The following is a 21223-nucleotide window of genomic DNA, read 5'->3' on the forward strand; positions in this document are numbered from 1 at the left end:
GGTTGACCTATGACCCACTTCAACCCATTAAATGATGACATATATAGCTAAGGGTCCTAGGACCCCTAGGGACATATTACAATCATTATTACGGATCAAAAGAGGTCATAGGTTGACCTATAACCCCCTTTGACCTATTACATGATGACATATGTCCCTAGGGGTCCTAAGACCCCTAGGGACATATTAGAATGTTTCATATCGATCAAAGGGGGTAATAGGTTGATCTATGACCTCCTTTGATCCATTAAATGATGGCATATCTCCCTATGGGTCCTAGGACCCGTGGGGACACATTAGAATCATTCTTATGGCTCAAAGGGGGTCATATGTTAACCTATGAGACCCTTCGACATATTACATGATGACATATGTCCCTAGGGGTCCTAGGACCCTTAAGAACATATTAGATTCATTCATATGGATCAAAGGGGGTTATAGGTTGACCTATGACCCCCTTCGACCCATTACATGATGACATATGTCCGTAGGGGTCCTAGGACCCTAAGGGACATATTAGAATCATTTTTATGGGTCAAAGGAGGTCATAGGTTGACTTATGACCCACTTCAACATATTACATGATGACATATGTCCCTAGGGGTCCTAGGACACCTAAGGACATATTAGAATGCTTCATATGGGTCAAAGAGTGTCATAGGTTGACCTATGACCCTGTTCAACCCATTAAATGATGACATATATAGTTAGGGGTCCTAAGACCCCTAAGGACATATTACAATCGATCTTATGGGTCAAAGAGGGTCATAGGTTGACCTATAACCCCCTCTCACCCATTACATGATGACATATGTTGCTAGGGGTCTTAGAACCCCTAAGGACATATTAGAATGCTTCATATGGGTCAAAGGGGGTCATAGGTTGACCTATGACCCCCTTCGACCCATTAAATGATAACATATATCCCTAGGGGTCCTAGGACCCTTAGGGACATATTAGAATCTTAAACCCATTAGATGACGACATATGTCCCTAGGGGATCTAGGATCCCTCAAGACATATTAGAATAATTCATATGGGTTAAAAGGGGTCATAGGTTGACCTATGACCTCGTTCTACCCATTACATGATGACATATGCCCCAGGGGTCCTAGGATCCCTAGGGACATATTAGACTAGTATATATGGGTCAAAGGGGGTCTAGGGGTCCTAGGGACTTATTAGAAGCATTCTTATGGGTCAAAGGGGGTCATAGTTTGACCTATGACCCCCTTGGACACATTACATGACAACATATGTCCCTATGGGTCATAGAACCCCTAAAGACATATTAGAATAGTTCTTATGGGTCAAAGAGGCTAATAGGGTGACCTATGACCCCCTTTGACCCATTACATGATAACATATGTCCTAGCGATATATTAGAATCGTTCTTATGGGTGTAAGGGGGTCATAGGTTGACTTATGACCCACTTCGACACATTACATGATGACATATGTCCTTAGGAGTCTTAAGACCCTTGGGGACATATTAGAATGCTTCATATGGGTCAAAGGTTGTCATAGGTTGACCTATGACCCCCTTCAACCCATTAAATGATGAAATATGTACATAGCAGTCCTAAGACCCCTAGACACATAATAGAATCATTCTTATGAGTCAAAGGGTCCTATGACCCCCTTTGACCTTTTAAATGACGACATATTTTCCTAGCGATCTTAGGACCCCTAGAGACATATTAAAATCATTCTTATGAGTTCAAGGGGGTCATAGGTTGAACTATGACCCTTATGACCTCCTTTGACAGATTACATCATGACATATGTCCCTAGGTGTCCTAGGACCCCTAGGGACATATTAGAATTAATCATATGGGTCAAATGGGGTCATAGTTTCACCTATGACCCCCTTCGACCCATTATATGATGACATATGTCTCTAGGGGTCCTAGGATCCCTAGGGACATATTAGATTCATTCATATGGGTCAAATTGGCTCATAGGTTGATTTGGGACCCCCTTCGACCCATAAGAACGATTCTAATATCTACCTAGGGGTCCTAGGACCCCTAAGAACATATGTCGTTATTTAATAGGTCGAAGGAGATCATAGGTACCCCTATGGGCCCCTTTGACCCATAAGAACGATTCTAATATGTCCCTAGGGTTCTTAAGACCCCTTAGGGACATATGTCATCATTTAATGGGTCGAAGGGAGTCATAGGTCAACCTATGACCCCCTCAGACCAATAAGAACGATTCTTATATGTCCTTAGGGGTCTTAGGAACCCTAGAGACATATGTCATCATGTAATTGGTCAAAGGGGGTGACAGGTCAACTTATGACCTCCTTTGACCCATATGAACGATTCTAATATGTCCCTTGGGGTCCTAGGACACCTAGCCATATATGTCATCATTTAAAGGGTCGAAGGAGGTCATAGGTCAACCTATGACACCTTTTGACCCATATGAAGCATTCTAATATGTTCCTAGGTGTCCTAAGACCCATCAGAACATATGTCATCATGTAATGTGTCGAAGAGGGTCATAAGTCATCCTATGACCCCCTTTGACCTATAAGAATGATTCTAATATTTCTCTAGGGGTCCTAAGACCCCTAGGGACATATTTGGTCATGTAATTGGTCGAAGGGGGTCATAGGTCAACCTATGACCCCCTTTGACCCATAAGAATGATTTTAATATGTTCTTAGGGGTCCTAAGACCCCTAGGAACATATGTCATCATTTAATAGGTCGAAGGGGATCATAGGTCAACCTATGACCCCCTTTGACCCATAAGAATGATCGCATATGTTCCTGGGTGCCCTAGGACCCCTAGGTACATATGTCATCATTTAATGGGTTGAAGGGCGTCATAGGTAAACCTATGACACCCTTTGATCCATATGATACATTCTTATATGTTTCTAGGGGTCTTAGGTCCCCTAGGGACATATGTCATCATGTAATGTGTCGAAATGGGTCAATTGTAAACTTATGACCCCCTTTGACCCATAAGAATGATTCTAATGTCCCTAAGGTTTTGAGAACCCTTAAGGACATATGTCATCATGTAATATGTCGAAGCGGGTCATAGGTCAACCTATGACAACCTTTGACCCATAAGAATGATTCTAATATGTCCCTAGGGGTCCTAGGACCTCTAGGGACATATCTTATTATGTAATTGGTTGAAGGGGATCATAAGTCAACCTATGACCCCCTTCGACTCATATGAATGATTCTAATATGTCCCTAGGGGTGCTAGGAACCCTAGGGACATATGTCATCATGTAATGGGTCAAAGGGGGTCATAGGTCAACCTATGATGCCCTTTGACCCATATGAATGATTCTAATATGTCCCTAGGGGTCTTAGGATCTCTACGGACATATGTCATTATTTAATGGGTCGAAGGGAACCTATGACCTCCTTTGACCCATAAGAATGATTCTATTATGTCTCTAGGGGTCCTAAGACCCCTTTGGACATATGTTGTCATGTAATGTGTTAAAGGGGGTCATAGGTCAACCTATCACCCTCTTTGACCCATAAGAAGCATTCTAAAATGTCCCTAAGGGGTCATATGACTCTTAGGGACATATGTCACCATGTAATGGGTCAAAGGGGGTCATAGGTCAACTTATGACCCCATTAGACCTATAAGAACTATTCTAATATGTCCTATGGTTTCGAGGACCCTTATGGACATATGTCATCATGTAATGGGTTGAAGTGGATCATAGGTAAACCTATGACCACCTTTGACCCATAAGAACGATTTCAATATTTCATCATGTAATGCGTTGAAGGGGTTCATAGGTCAACCTATGACCCCCTTTGTCCCATTAAAATGATTCTCATATGTCCCTAGGGATCGTAGGACCCCTAGAGAAAAATGTTGTCATTTAATGGGTTGAAGGGGATCATAGGTCAACCTATGACCCCCTTCGACCCATATGAATGATTCTAATATGTCCCTATGGGTCCTAGGACCCATAGGGACATATTTCGTCATGTAATGTGTCAAAGGAGGTTGTAGATCAACCTATGACACCCTTTGACCCATAAGAATGATTCTCATATATCCCTAGGGGTCCTAGGGACATATGTCATCATGTAATGGGTCAAAAGGGGTCATAAGTCAATCTATGACCCCCTTTGACCCATATGAACACTTCTAATATGTCCCTAAGAGTCTTAGGACCCCTAGGGACATATGTCATCATTTAATGTGTCGAAGGGGGTCATAAGTCAACCTATGACCTCCTTTGACCCAAATGAACAATTCTAATATGTCCCTAGGGTTCCTAAGAGCCCTAGTGACATATGTCATCATTTAATCGGTTGAATGGGGTCATAGGTCAACTTATGACCCCCTTTTACCCATATGAAAAATTATAATATGTCCCTTGGTGTCCTATGATCCGTAGGGACATATGTCATCATGTAATAGGTCAAAGGGGTTCATATGTTGACCTATAACCCTATTTGACTCATAAGAATGATTCTAATATGTCCCTAGGGGTCCTAGGACCCTTAGGGACATATGTCATCATGTAATGGGTTGAAGGGTGTCATAGGTCACTGTATTACCCCCTTTGACCTATAAGAACGATTCTAATATGTCCCTAGGGGTAGAGACATATGTCGTCATGTAAAGGGTCAAAGGGTGTCATAGGTCAACCTATGACTCCCTTTGATCCATAAGAATAATTCTAATATGTCCCTAGGGTTCCTAGGACTCCTTTGGACATATGTCTTATATAATTTGTCAAAAGGGGTCATAGGTCAACCTATGACCCCCTTTGACCCATAAGAAGTATTCTAATGTGTGTCATCATGTAATGGGTCAAAGGGGGTCATAGGTCAACCTATGACCCCCTTTGACCCATATAAACAATTATAATATGTCCCTAAGTGTCCTATAACCCGTAGGGACATATGTCATCATGTAATCGGTCAAAAGGGGTTATAGGTTGACATATGACTTCATTTGACCCATAAGAATGATTCTAATATGTTCTTAGGGGTCCTAGGACCCTTAAAGACATATGTCATTATGTAATGGGTTGAAGGGTATCATAGGTCACCCTATGACCACCTTTGACCCATAAGAATGATTCTAATATTTCTCTAGGGGTCCTAGGACCCTTAGAAAATCATGTAATGCATTGAAGGGGGTCATAGATCAAGCTATGATCCCCTTTGACACATAAGAATGATTCTCATATGTCCCTAGGGGTCGTAGGGACATATGTCATCATGTAATGAGTCAAAGGGGGTCATAGGTCAACCTATGACCCCCTTTGACCCATATGAACAATTCTAATATGTCCTTAGCGGTCTTAGGACCCCTAGGGACATATGTCATCATTTAATGGGTTGAAGGGGATCATAGGTCAACCTATGACCCCCTTCGACCCATATGAACAATTCTAATATGTCCTTAGGAGACCTAGGACCCCTAGGGACATATGTCGTCATGTAATGTGTCGAAGGGGGTCATAGGTCAACCTATGACCCTGTTTGACCCATAACAATGATTCTCATATGTCCCTAGGGGTCCTCAAGACATATGTCATCATGTAATAGGTCAAAGGGCATCATAGGTCAACCTATGACTCCTTTTGACTCATATGAACAATTCTAATATGTCCCTAGGCGTCCTAGGACCCTTAGGGACATATGTCATCATTTAATGGGTCGATGGGGGTCATAGGTCAACCTATGACCTATGGCCTCCTTTGATCCATATGACTAATTTTAATATGTCCCTAGGGGTCCTAGGATCCCTAGAGACATATGTCATCATTTAATAGGTCGAAGGGGTTCATAGATCAACCTATGATCTCCTTTGATCCATATGAACAATTCAAATATGTCCCTACAGGTCCTAAGACCTCTAGAGACATATGTTGTCATTTAATGGGTTGAAGGTGGTCCTAGGTCACCCTATGACCCCCTTTGACCCATATGAACGATTTTAATATATCCGTAGGGGTCCTAGGACCCTTAGGGACAAATATCTTCATGTAATGGGTCCAAAGGTATCATAGGTCAACCTATCACCTCCTTTGACCCATATGAACGATTCTAATATGTCCCTAGGCGTCCCAAGACCCCTAGGGACATATGTTGTCATGTAATGTGTCGAAGGGGGTCATAGGTCAACCTATGACCCCCTTTGACCCATAAGAATGATTCTAATATGTCCCTAGGGGTCCTAGGACCTCTAGGGACATATGTCATTATGTAATAGGTCGAAGGGGATCATATGTCAACCTATGAGCCCCTTCAACCCATATGAATGATTCTAATATGTCCCTAGGGATGCTAGGACCCCTAGGGACATATTTCATCATGTAATGGGTCAAAGGGGGTCATAGGTCGACCTATGATGCCCTTTGACCCATATGGACAATTCTAATATGTCCCTAGGGGTCCTAGGACCCCTAGGGACATATGTCATCATTTAATAGGTCGAAGGGGGTCATAGGTCAACCTATGACCCCCTTTGACCCAGAAGAATGAGTCTAATATGTCCCTATGGGTCTTAGACCCCTAGGGACATATTTCATCATTTAACGGGTTGAATGGGGTCATAGGTCAACCTATGACCCCCTTTGACCCATAAGAATGATTCTAATATGTCCTTAGGGGTCCTAGGACCCCTAGAGACATATGTCATCATGTAATGCATCGAAGGGGGTCATAGGTCAACCTATGACCTCCTTCGATCCATAAGAATGATTCTAATATGTCACTAGGCGTTATAGGACCCCTAAGGACATATGTTGTTATGTAATGGGTCAAGGGGGTCATAGGTTGACTCATATATTAATAACATACATATTAATATATATATATATATTAATAACATACTTTTATATATATATATTACGTTATTATATTTAGTAATAATAATAATAATATAAATTATATTTATAGATTATAATGAGAATAACATAATATATTATTATATATTAATATATTATATGTTATATCTTTACATTACGTTATTTTATATATATATATATATATATATATATATATATATATATATATATATATATATATATATATATATATAATACTATAATACATATTTACATAGTAATATAACAAAAATAATTTATAAATCATAAGCTATAAAATATTATGTTATAATATATATTACGTTATTATATATATTAATAACATATATATATATTACATTATTATATATATTAATAACATATATATATAAGGTTATTATATTTAATAAAAATATTATGTTATATTATATATATTACTTTATTATATTTAATAAAAATATTACGTTATTATATATATATTAATAACATACTTATATATAATATATATATATATATATATTACGTTATTATATTTAGTAAAAATAATAATAATATAAATTATATTTATAAATTATAGTGAGTATAACATAATATATTATATGTTATATCTTTACATTACATTATATATATATATATATATATATATATATATATATATATATATATATATTATAATACATATTTACATAGTAATATAACAAAAATAATTTATAAATCATAAGCTATAAGTCTTAAATCCAGTTTTCTCTCCAAAATGGGTTGGGATTTCAAATTTTTCACCAAAATTCACCTAGCCATGTCGGATATCCGATTCCAAATTGGATATCCGATTTAAAATTCGATATCCGATTTCAAATCCGATATTCGATTTGAAATCCGATATCCGATATGCGTCACATTGGGCATGAGTCTACTTTTCATCTCTATAATTATATTAAAAAAATATTATCATTTGATTTTGGTTAAGGTGGTCAGACATACACCTACTTTTTATTTTTGCCTTGAAATTTTTGCAGTACTGCATTAAAATTCAAACTTTTGACCAATCAATTATTTTTTTCTCCTAATAAGGCCTAGTAGTTTAGAAACTACATTCAATTTTCTACAGATTATTTTCTTACAACTTTTTGATATAAAGTCCATAACCACTTTAAAATTATGTGTCAAGTTGACATAACCCTGATTTTCTAATTTTTCACTGCCACTTAAGGCCCTAGTTTGGTACACCATGATCCTGCACATACCCTTTTTTTTTATGTTCATCCAACTAGGTAAGTACCAAGTGAAAGATATGAATGTATATATTGAGCCCTTTATTTATGAGTTGTTGGAATTATGGAAGGGGGTCACTATGTCTGACATCTCTAAACTAATTGGTTATATCAATTTTGATTCCATGCAATGCTTGTATGGACAATAAATAATGCCTTTGGACTAACACATTTTTGTGATATGTGAAAATATTAATACATATTTTTGGTATGTAATAGTTCTAACACATTTTTCTTCTATGTTATTTGCATGTGATAATTGCAAATATGAATCTTCTAGTACACATGTCATCCAATTAGGCATGACCTTGTAGGTTTTCAAACAAAGGGAAAATTTTCATGTCCAATTTGTGGTCCAAAGATGAAACTTTTTCATTCAAAAGGTTTAGGAAAGCATATGTTCAATGAGCATAGGCACTTTCTCCACAAAAATCACAAGTATAAAATTACCAAAAAAAATATTTTCAATGGAAAAGAAGAGACAACATCAAATCCTCATAGAATGACACCTCACATATGGAAGTTGAAATAGAATAGAATGAATTTTCAAGGTAATGTTAATCCATCTAATATAGGTTTTTGTATGAAATTAAAATTTGGATGCTATCTTTTGTTTAGTAATGATGTAAGTGATGTTCTTGAAGATTGTTAAGGCATTAATGATGTTGGTGTAATTAAATAGTCACTAATTACACTTACATAATCTTACTTAGGATAATGCATTGCATAGTAGTTTGTGATTGAGACACTTGGGAGTTTGCACCTCAATTAAACACATGGTGTAGGAGAATTCCACTTTGGGTGGTCATAGTTGTTATCTCATTCCACCTTTAGTGTATTTATCACATTATCACCCTCATCATTGCACATACTCCATTGTGTAATGGAGAATGATCCACCTTTCGTGGACATGTGATTCCACCTTGTGTGGGTGATAGCTTATCTTCTCGTTATCATTGTCTCTTATCACCTCTCCTATATAAGGAGGCCTATTATGTACATTTGAAATAAATCCATTAGATGTCAATCAAGTTCATTATCAATAATAGCATTCTTGCATCTTCATGCAATTGTCTTGCCAATCTCTTATGGAAGTTATCTTGGTCTTTCATTTGATCCTAGGGGTGTTGTAGAGTCACCTGAAACTCTAACATGGTATCAAAGCTCCTATGATGTGAAAACTTCTTCTCAAGAAGTGCAATCTTGGCTTGACTTATTGTTGGTGTAGCATTGGCAATTTGGACATCACAATTTGAAGGAGACTTTGAGAGTTGTATTTTGTGACCTTCTATTGTACGTGAAAATTGGAGCTTTCTGGTGCAAATCAGAGGCTGGCATCATATAAAGAAGGTCCAAAACCCCTTAAATCAAATTTTGTTTAATCCAAATTGGACATCTAAGGCCAAATATAAAGACATTTAATTTTTGGAGGTGTGGCGACAATGATTTAGAAAAAATAATTTTAGAGGCAATTTTCAAACAACAATATCTCCCTCATATGGACTCCTTTTTCTGACCAATTTTATTTTTGTTTTGGGGTAGAATTTCACAATCTACATAGTATTGCAGGTGATTTTGGATCTCTATCTTTGAATTTTTTTGAAAATCACAAATCCCATTTTTTGCAACTTTCAAGGCTTTGTTTTGGTACATCTAGTAACATTTTTAGGTGCAATTTTTTTTTGAAAGTGCATGATTTTTCCTCTACTTTCTAGATCTATAATCAAATTTCAGTGATTTGGAGTGGACATATCCCTTTTAGAAATAGGTCTTTTTGGGCTCTATTTGCACTTGGTGAATACTTGGATTTCAATTGTCTTAATTGAGTCAGTGATTTTAAGGAGTTATCAATTGATTTTAGTCATCATTTGATTTTATTATAGATTTTTCAAAAGTTCCATTACTCACTCCAATATAACTGTCATGAATGGAAACAAGTAGTTTCTAATATGTTGCAGAGTATTGAATTCCTTATAATGATTCTTGGATACGATCTAGAACCAACTACAGGTGTTGCAAAAAGAAGGAAATGGTTTGATATAAGGGATGAAGCACTTGGCTCTCTTAGATCTACCAACTCCAATGATTTTTTTTATCATATTACATCTTGCACACATCCTCATGATGCTTGGACAACATTGGAAGGGATATTTGGTAAACCTAATAGAATAAGAAAATTCAAATTGGGGAACGAGCTTATAAGTCTAAGTTCATGTGATTTTGATACTATTCAAGACTTTTTCTCTAAGTTCAATTCCATTAGATTGGAGCTTTCTAATTTTTGTATTACTAAAGATGATGAGTAATTGATATCATCTATTCTTTCCAAGCTAGGTCTTGAATATTCAATCTTTGTTTCCACATTCTATGCTACTATGGATCCTCTTGGTAGTGCATACAAAATGCCTTCTCTTGATGAATTTGTAGCTCAGCTCACAAGGGAACAAGAAAAGTTAGCACACATGGGTCAGTTGAAGCCTTCAAAGCATCAAGCGTTGGTTGTAAATGAATCCTCTTCAAAGGCTCTCAAAGGAAAGGGAAACAAACAACACAAGGATCCTAAGCAACATGGCAAAGGTGATGACTCTCCTTGACAACTTAATATTGAATCCAAGTACTCTTCAAGAAAGGAATCATCTAGAAGAAAGAGAGATAAATGTGCTTATTGCAAAAAGTTAGGACATGATGAGCATAAATGTTTCCATAAGAAGATTGATGAGCTCAGTCACATTTTTCAAAAGAGCAATATTTAGTTGCCCTCATCAATGTCATCTCCTTCTTCTCAATATCAGAAAACTACTATATCTACATCATCATCCAGAGGCAAAGGACAAGCACTCATTACTTCCAAAAATCTTGAGCAAGGCAAATGGCTTCTTGATTCAAGTGCATCACATCATATGACATCTTCTATTGAGCCTTGTAATTTTCCACCTATATTGATGGGTAATAATACATACATAAAGTTTTGTGGGAAAGGTTCTATTTTTATGGGGTAGGGTACACTTAATGATGTTCCTTGTGTACCATCCTTGACCACTAATATCCTTTCCATTTACCAAATTACTCATGGGGCACAAGGTAAAATTGTTGAGTTCACTTTTGATTATATCTATATTAGATACATGGAGACTAGAGATTCATAGCTATTGGAGTTGTTGATCATACATCACACTTCTATTCTTTTGCATATTTTGTTGATAATGATGATGATATTCATGATGTACCTAACCCTTTATCAAGGGTGAATAATTCATGTGAGGAGAAAAATGAACACTTGAATCATTTTGTTCTTGAGCCAAGTGTTGAACTTCCTACTCCTCCACCTTCTACTTCTTTAAACATGAGTTCTACTATTCAATAAAATGATCTTTATGTTTTAGATCTTTCAATGTGGGATGAATTCTTGGATGCTCTTTCAAATGTGTCTCATAATACAGATTTCGTTAATACATTTTAGGGGGTTTCTCTTTGAGATCCTTCTTCACCTTGTTTAGATATTGGATTTCCCAACTCTTCATGTTCTTTCAATTTTTCACATCTCATAGGTCAGCTTGATGGTGGGACAAAATATTTGAGCTTGGAAACACCTATTCAGACTTCAGAGATGCATACATGGATACATTCTTCCTCCTTCCTCACTTTTTACATGGAGTGGCTTCTTCATCATTTGATGTATTTATCTCTTCCTAAGGAGAGACTTGTTTCTTATAGGCATTGGATTATATTTTTCTTGCAGGTACTCTTCATATACATTGGAGCTTCTTCATTATGGGAGGGATATCATGTCTCCTTATTTCCTTCCTACAGGGGGATCATTGTTTGTTTATACATGATGTATGCAATTTTTGGGGGGTCTTGAGTTCTCCATCCATCCATGCATCTTGTTTTCATCTCTCTTTTTGGAGGAGGGTTTTTCCCATGAGGTTTTCTCTCTTTCTCCACTTTATGAGAGATTACATTTCATATATCACTTTGCATATTATACATGGGTACCTAAAATGGCCTTGTAGTTGGGGCCCATCTTGCATTGTGGTTTTAAGTGCATTCCCTTAAGTTTCACTTAAGGGGGGTGCTGGTGTAATTAAATATTCACTAGTTACACTTACTTAAGCTTACTTAGGATAATGCATTGCATAGTAATTTGTGATTGAGAAATTTGGGAGTTTGCACCTCAATTAAACACATGGTGTAGGAGAATTCCACTCTGGGTGGTCATAGTTTTTATCTCATTCCACCTTTAGTGTACTTATCACACTATCATCCTCATCATCACAGATACTTAATTGTCTAATAGAGGATGATTCACCCTTTGTGGACATGTGTTTCCACCTTGTGTGGGTGATAGCTTATCTATTCCTTATCATTGTCTCTTATCACTTCTCCTATATAAGGAGGCCTATTATGTACATTTGAAGTAAATCCATTGGAAATCAATCAAGTCCATTATCAATAATAGCATTCTTGCATCTTCATGGAATTATCTTGCCAATTTCTTATGGAAGTTATCTTGGTCTTTGATTTGATCCTAGGGGTGTTGTAAAGTCACCTAAAACTCTAACATGGTATCAAAGCTCTCATGGTGTGAAAATAGCTTCTCAAGAAGTGCAATCTTGGATTCACTTATTGTTGGTATAGCATTGGCAATTTGGACATCACAATTTGGAGGAGATTTCGAGAGTCGTATTTTTTGACCTTCTATTGCAGGTGAAAATTAGAGCTTTCTATTGCAAAATAGATGTTGGCATTATATAGAGTAGGTCCATAAACCCCTAAATTGAATTTTGTTTCATCCAAATCAAACATCTAAGGCCAAATCTAGAGCCATTTGATTTTTGAAGGTGTGGCAGTGGTGATTCAGAAAAAATAATTTTAAAGGCATTGAAAAATTGTTTAAAATTTGTAATGACATTGATAAATCCAATCATCCATTGAATTTTTTCCTTCAATCAAATAGAAATGGAAACTAGATTAATACGAGTGTCATTCCTTTATTATTAATGTAGCAAAAAACTAATGCCATAAATCAAAAGAATTATATACGATTTTTTGCAAACATAAGAAGTCTTATATCAAAGAAAGGTGATTTTGGGTCAAGATTTAAAATGCATGATTGGCATACCTTCGTTAAGGTTATTTATGTTCTTCTCTATTTACAATAAATTTGTAAAACATCACGTACTTTTTATTGTTTTATTTTATAATATATTGAAAAGATCATTTTATTATTATTGGAGTACATCTACCTCTATCTCTCTCACACAACTTCAACAACATGAGTGTGAAACAAGTTATATATGATCTTGGGAAATACATTAAGTTAGAAGTGTTATTTGCTAGATTTGTTTTATAGAGATTATTTTTGTGTCTTTCTCTTCTTTTACCATAATTTATTGTATATTTGTTTTTGCATGATGAATTTCTTCTAGGTGGTTGACATCTAATGAGTTTGATAAAAAAAACATAAATCATTAGAAGAGAAACATTCCTTATCTTTTCTATGGGATGCAAAAGTGTCTACCTTCAATTTTTTTCAATGCATAATTACACTACCTCATACATCTAGTTAAAGAGATTGAATTGTGTTGACTTGTAACTAGGTCAATATGGATGGTTAGGAGGCACTTGAAATTTTTGAAGGGCTTCTTTCGATAAAGAGAATGTCCCAAGGGTTCCATGATCGAGGGATATATGGTATACTAGACCGTGGTGTACATTAGTGAATATCTTCCCAAGTTTGCATCAACAATCAATGTACATAGCATTTGGAATCTCAAATGATCCATTCAAGTAGTTTAAGGAAAGTAAGAGGTAATTATAAGATGTTATTGTAGTTAATTAATTCTTATCCATCATCAATATAACTTGTTTCTAACTAGTCTATTTGTTTTATACATTTTCTTGTGAGTGGGATGCACTTCATTTATATATTGTGAACAATCTTGATTGGATGATGGTATGGATTAAATGATCTCAACAAAACTTTCACTCATTAACATGGGAAGGTGTTGCTTCATTGGTTAAAGAAGATGATTGTAATGGAGATTCCAATTTTATGCCAAAGGTAATTCATATAGAAAATGATTTAACAGGTGGAAAGGTACATATATAATTTAATCTATCATGACCCATTTGTTTATAATCAGCTCACAGAGAGATGCATAATTTGGACATGTTTGAAAAATAGCAGGTCAAGTACCACAAAGCTATGTACTACAATGGTCATAAATTTTGCTTTAAAAAGGTGGATGAAACTTAGAGAACTTGTGATTATTGGATAACTACAGTCTTTGAGGTCAAAAAATATTTTGTCTAGAAATGACATGCATCGTCAACAATCTTTAAAAACAAATACTATGGTTTTTTGAATGATATATGTGAGGGCGAATTTATTTCCTTTAAGCTAGTTCTATTAGTGGTCAAATGGTAAAGGCTACAAATGAATCAAAATGATCCTTATATAACTTTTATTGAACATGATAATGGATTTGCAATGATTAATACAAGGTCATTTGAGCTAGTTGGAAATAAGTCCTATCTTCTTCCAAGTCAATGTGAGCAAGTGTTTTACTTTGATGTTCCACATAAACTAGGTTGGTTATTTGTCATTAGAGATGATACAAGAGGAAGACCAGTAAAGTATAATGTGATTGAAGAACAAGATACAAAATAAGTGGAAGACAAAGTAGATGATGATAATGGTGAAAATGAAGATGGAGATGATGACGATGATGACAAATATGTTAATGATGATGGTGATGGTATTGATGATGGTGGTGGTAGTCATGATGGTGGTGATGATGGTGGTGGTGGTGGTGGTGGTGGTGGTGGTGGTGGCAATGATGAGGGTGGTGGTGATGGTGAAGGTGATGGTGATGATGATGACAATGATGATGATGATGGTCATACTGATGATCATGATGATGAGGATGGTCATTGTCATGATTTGGATGATGATGTTCATGATGATGAGATAGATGAAGAAGTTGATCAATGAGATGATCAATTTAAATTTATTAGGTGTTGATTCGATGCAAATATTTGTTATGATGCTCAATTCTTGGTGTTGATTACTTATAATATTTTTTTTTAGAGGTAATAAATTAAAAAGTATATAGTGACTATGATGTATGCATATTGTTCATGTTATTTTCTATCTAATTTTTAGCATAAGTATCATGTATTTTGTAACCAACTTAAGACAAATGATTTACATATGCAAGAGACTATACCCCTTTGATGAGGATCATACATAGTGAAATGGATGGAGAGATATAATTTTATTGCATGCTTTCTTTCTCTTAACCTTCAACATTACCATTAGGAAAACTTTATCAATATTAGCCTCATTTTATACCAAAATATTTTTCTCCTTCAACTATATCTCTCATTTGATGGGCTATAAGTATCACCAAATAGGTATTTGTTAGATTTGTCATCCTCAAGTGAGGGAAATGCAAGAATAGAAGAGGATAGTGAGACATGTAGTAGGTCTATGAAAGAGAGACAAGCTAGAAGTCAAAAGATTAGAACAAAATTCAATAAATACATGTATTTTTTCCTTTCTCAATGGGGTTCATGTTCTAATGATGATGAGACAAAGGGCGACATGAAGGTTCCCTTCAAGTACACACATCTTCTAAAAATAATGGGTACCCAAGGAATTACCTCTAATTAACACTAATTTTTGTGTTAACGATAGGATATATCACATAGCTCAACATCATTACATGGTTAGGGCCTATTTTAAATGGAGGGCATAAAGTTCAGTTATAACAAAATTGTTGAATTGATGGAGTATGTAGGACCTTTTTACAATTATAATAATTGGATGTAGATAATTCAATATAAAAAATGTATGCGTAGCTATGCACTATTAGCAAATTATCTACAATGGAAAGAAAATGATCCAAGTAAAAGACTTGTTGTGTACATTGATGGAAGGCCAAAAGCAATAGGGAACATTGTAGGTTTTATAAATAGTACACATACTACGTAAATTAATAAGCGACCTAATTGCATTTTTGAGGTACATGAGGAAAATCATGTTTTTGTACATGAAATAAAATCAAGAAGTGCAGTGGAAGAGCAGCTAATAGATTACAATTTGAATCACACAGATATAAAGATAGTTACTATCATGGGACTTGTAAGTACTATATATGTAATATTTAAAATAATTACTTCCAATTAATAACTTCAATATACAATATATCATTTTATTAATATTATTTTTCTAAGTCGACTATTCCTTTCATTATGTCGATGTTTTTATATATATATATTCTTTTTCACAAGGCAACATGGCTAATCCATCGGATGAAAGAGGAAGGGATGTTGCTCCCACCCCTTCTTTGGTATAGGTAAACCTTTGTATGAGAATTTGTGTAATTATAATTTTAAAAAATTCATATTATTATGTAATTTTTGTTAAGGTTTTGGACTTGTTTTGATTATTTTACTAGTGTTTTTGTCACAATTTAATGCTTAGGGAAAGGGAAAGGAAAATATTACACAAGAGCAATTAGTTTCTAATATGGTGGCCACAGTATTATGTGATGATGACATCACATATACCTATGACCCTATAAGCATGTGTAAAAAGAGCCTCAAAAGCATCAATCTATAAATTATTTCTCTTGTGATGGATCCAAATCCAACCAGAGAGAAAGAGGCAATAGGAAATTAACCATGTCAAAGAGCATGTTGTTGTAAAGCAACAATGAATCTTTAGCTAGGAAAATAGTTCAATAAAGCTTTATGTCTTATAGTTAGTTCAATAAAGTTTAATGTTTTATAGTAATTTATGGATCATGAACTAGATTATGTATGTGTTGTTACAATATTTTTTTAGACCTCACTGAGTTGTTCCAACTAACGAGGGTACCAGTATAGCTCCTATAGGTATGTGATTTCAATTTTCAACTATTAGAAGGGACAACATCAAAATCACCAATGCTTCTCTATTGTAATCCATTAATAGTCAAAATCGCACCATTATTTTCTTCATGATTTTTATTGATAGTTTTACATTACTATTGTCATGTTTTTATAGTCAATATTTTAAAAAGAAAATACATTGTATATATGATTATTTTTTCAAGTCTTGATGACATGCATATGCCTCCTTTGATGAGGTTAGCCAGAAATCTAAGATTGTCAACTATGGGATCAACAACAAGGTGCATGCAAACATCCATGCGCTCTATAACTAGAGCTAGTAAATCCTTGTTTTGCTACTTTTTTTAAGTGTTAAATATAATTGTATTTGCAGTTTCTTGTTCATTTGATCATAGTATGACATTGATTAACTTTGTGCAATGACAAGTACACCTTCTCATGACGATAGAATAGATACCAGTACCGATTATAATTTACCAACCTTTTCCTAGAGTAGCCCATGTTACTTAACTCGATCATCTGAGGCATCATTGTTGATGGCTAAGAAAGATATGATTCTCTTAAAATTGCCTAAGCTTTTAGGAAATTTAAATTTCTAATTATTTAGAGTGTAATTATAGTTTACTTATTCATAACTTATTTTTGACTAATGAACTTTTGATGATTTTGTGAGAAATGATATTGTTTATTAAAAAAAATATGATTTAACATTGAAGATATTTGAGACCACATTACATAAAAGGTACATAGCTTCATATAATTCGTTGGTACATTGTTCATCCATTTGTTGTAATATATTCAAGGTACATAACTTGAACTAATTTTTTTATCTAATGATTTTGCTTTTTGTTAAAAGGTGGAATGAGAAAGGCCCTAAATTAAAAGATCAATGCACAAAATCTATAGAGGATCTCTTTGGTCAAAATATTTAGAATAGAGTCCAAATTCTTAAAAAATCTTGCAATTATCTAAAGACTATGAGAGACCAATATTGAAGGGTTCTAAAGGTCAAACCAAAGTATGAGTATCCTCCTATGGTTCCAGAGCTAGAGTGGAATGAAATTACTGAATATGCAAAAGAGACAAGACTAAGAGATAAATGAATTAAACCACCAGTTGGCAAAAATATGTATGTGGTAGTATTAATGTAATTATGCAAATTAGTGATCTTTATATTTATATAATCTAACATATTTCAAAGTTTACATATATATGCTCCAAAACAAATAGAAGGCTACACAAGCTAGAAAAGATAAGGACGTTCTACACCATTTTGGCTCTAGTGGATATATAAAAAATGACTCACAACTTGTAATTAGTAAAAAATGAAATTTCATATCAATTTTTAAATATAATATTACAAATAAGAAATACATTCAATATTGACAATATTATCCAAAAATTGATAGGCATTGAATTTAATCTAGTGCCCATAGAAGAGGACAAACAAATTGGCTTTAGGCAAGGCTATAAAGTAGTGGTTTCCCACCACCGCACAGATTCCAATGGCCAAATAGATGTAGAATATTTTGGTGCATCAATTCACACACAAATAAATAGGCCTAATGAATAATAACTAAAATTGAGAACTTCATTAGGAATAATCTATTTGATATTAATTTTGAACAATGATAACAATGTACATGATATTTCACTGCAATCTTCTACTTCTACTACAAATCCTACTCATGATGATGAAGGCACAAATCCTACACCTAATGAAGGCCCTCATGTGCATCACAGTAATAGAGATATATATTCAACTTCTATTGAAAATTAATTATCTAATTATTAATAAAATTTGACATCTTAAATTATAATTGGTGTAACCTTTATGTGATAATTTTTTAGTGTATTTAATGTCATGGTGATGGAGTTTAGCATCAAGTTAGTGTTGAGCATTTTTCAGTTGGGGCTGAACAAAATATTATAATAGATGATGTAGCACTATCAGGTAAAGAAAAATCCCTATTATGTCTTTAGATTAATGAAATATAAGTATAACATCTAAAAAATACTTAGAATTAAACCCATTTATTTCTTATTGTAGGGGCACATCAACCTTGTGCTTAAAAAAAGAAGAGGAAGCCTCATGTCGTAAGATAATAACCACAAGAGCCATAGGAGAATTCCAAAGATAGTCACAACATTCCTTTTAGCCTTTATCTTTGACAAATGAAAAAAAAAAACAAAAGATGAAATGAATGTTAAAAACCTTGTTTGATGATGAATGTGTTGATGATTTTTTTTATGAATGTTTCTTATTAATGAATTTTAAGTCATGTTATTGAATATTGTTATATCATTATAATGATTAATGTGTTCATGAATTATTGATGACTTTTTATATGTATTAATGAATTAAATGTCATGTTAATGAATGTTATAATGTGTTTACGAATTATTGATGAATGTTTATACATATTAGTGAATTGTATGTTGTGTTAATGAATGTTATATGATTATAATGATTCAATGGTATAGTTCTTAAATTAATTAATTAATAAATGAAATATTTAATTAGATGTTAATGGGGAATTCAGATTGATTGTAGGGGGGGAGAGGCCAAATGAGCTTCCACATTCAAATGGTTGGCCTTGTTAAGTAGATAATATGAAAGGGTTCTTGAAACCAAGTGAAGCTCAAACTAAACCTATCAAAACTAGACACCAATATATGGTCCCATCATCAAGTGGTTAGAGAACTTCACCATAGTTACTAAGGAATGTCATTCCTTCCATGTTGATCTAGATGATTCTAGGTCTAATTGACTCTTTTGATCATCACCAAACTCCACCTAACACACTTTTGTCAACTTTATAATGAGGCCCTTTACAACACCCAAAAATTGCCTTCTTTTCCCAACATGGTTTCTCTGTCCTAAATTGCTTGAACTTGCTCCTTTATTTTCAAGGTCTTAGAGGAAGTTCAATAAGGTCTAAAAAACTTATTTTCACTATCATCATCTTTATTTTTCTTATTTAGTTTTAGTCAGTTATTTATGTTTTTCTTTTTATTCATCTCTTTTTGGTGTGGTGGCTTCTTTTTGTGCTAGCATTTCTTTTCTCTTATTTTCTTTTTGGCCTCTTGGTCCTCTTGCTTTTCTAATCAGCTATCTCCTTAACTTGTGTGTTGTCCTCCTTGGCCCCCTCTCCTTTTCTTTTTAGTCTATCTAGGTCTGCAACCTATTATATTTTTTCTTAGCTCTCTCATCCTAATGATGGATAATGGAGTATGATCTGAAACGTTGATGATGTTAAACTTTCACACAATCTCATCTAGAAACATAAATAGTATTTAGCATGGATTGTGGAAATCTATTGAAATTAATAAAAATGACCCCAAACTCCCTTTCTCTACCAATTTCTAAACTGGTTGGTTACTTCTTAGTAGCCCTTTGCAATTAGCTTGCCCACACTTTACTACTACAATAGTGAAGATTTGTGGGTGTCATCCCCACCCAATTTTCACCTTCTTCTTGGAGGGTTTCTAGGTAAACAATTTTATTTTTTTTAATGTTTTTAATTCACTTTATGTTATGGATGTGGTGGATGGTTAGTTATTTTAGTTAACATACTAAGTTATGAGATGGATGTATAGTGAATTTTTTTAAAGATTAAAGTTTTAAGTGATGATTCACACCCCCCCCCCCCCCCTGCTTAGAACGTACTTTTCCATTGTTAATTCCAAAAAAGTGTAAGGGATATAGTTGAAGATGATAGATATATATGTGGTGATCAAGTTTTTCAATAGTTGATATCTCATCAATGCCCTAGATCATCTAGTGAATCATCCTTAACTTATATCTACACTATAATAGTCATCCCTTTATAAAAAGTATATATAAACTCTTTTAAATATATTTTATATTGATTGATGATATAAAATTTAAATGAACATAAATTTATTGATATATATTGTAATCATCATGTGCATTCTTTAATTCTAGTGATAGGTCTCCGAGTGAGATCTAAAATGATTGTTCAAAAAATTTAATTACAATTGTATAAGTTTTTAAAAAGATAGAACAAATCAAATTTCATTCCTATTAGACCCAGCTATTAATTTTTTTAAAAATTACATCAGTTTTATTTTAAGAATAGGAGCACCAATAGAATTTAAATTTGTACTATATTTATGAAGTCATTTAGTGGAAATAATCTCTTGAAGTTAAATTTATTAATAAGTGGGATATAATTTGCACAATAAGTCAAATTGGATGTTTCATA

Source organism: Cupressus sempervirens, chromosome 7 (assembly GCF_028749045.1).
Source record: "Cupressus sempervirens isolate cs-2001-9-10 chromosome 7, ASM2874904v1, whole genome shotgun sequence".
Taxonomy (NCBI): domain Eukaryota; kingdom Viridiplantae; phylum Streptophyta; class Pinopsida; order Cupressales; family Cupressaceae; genus Cupressus; species Cupressus sempervirens.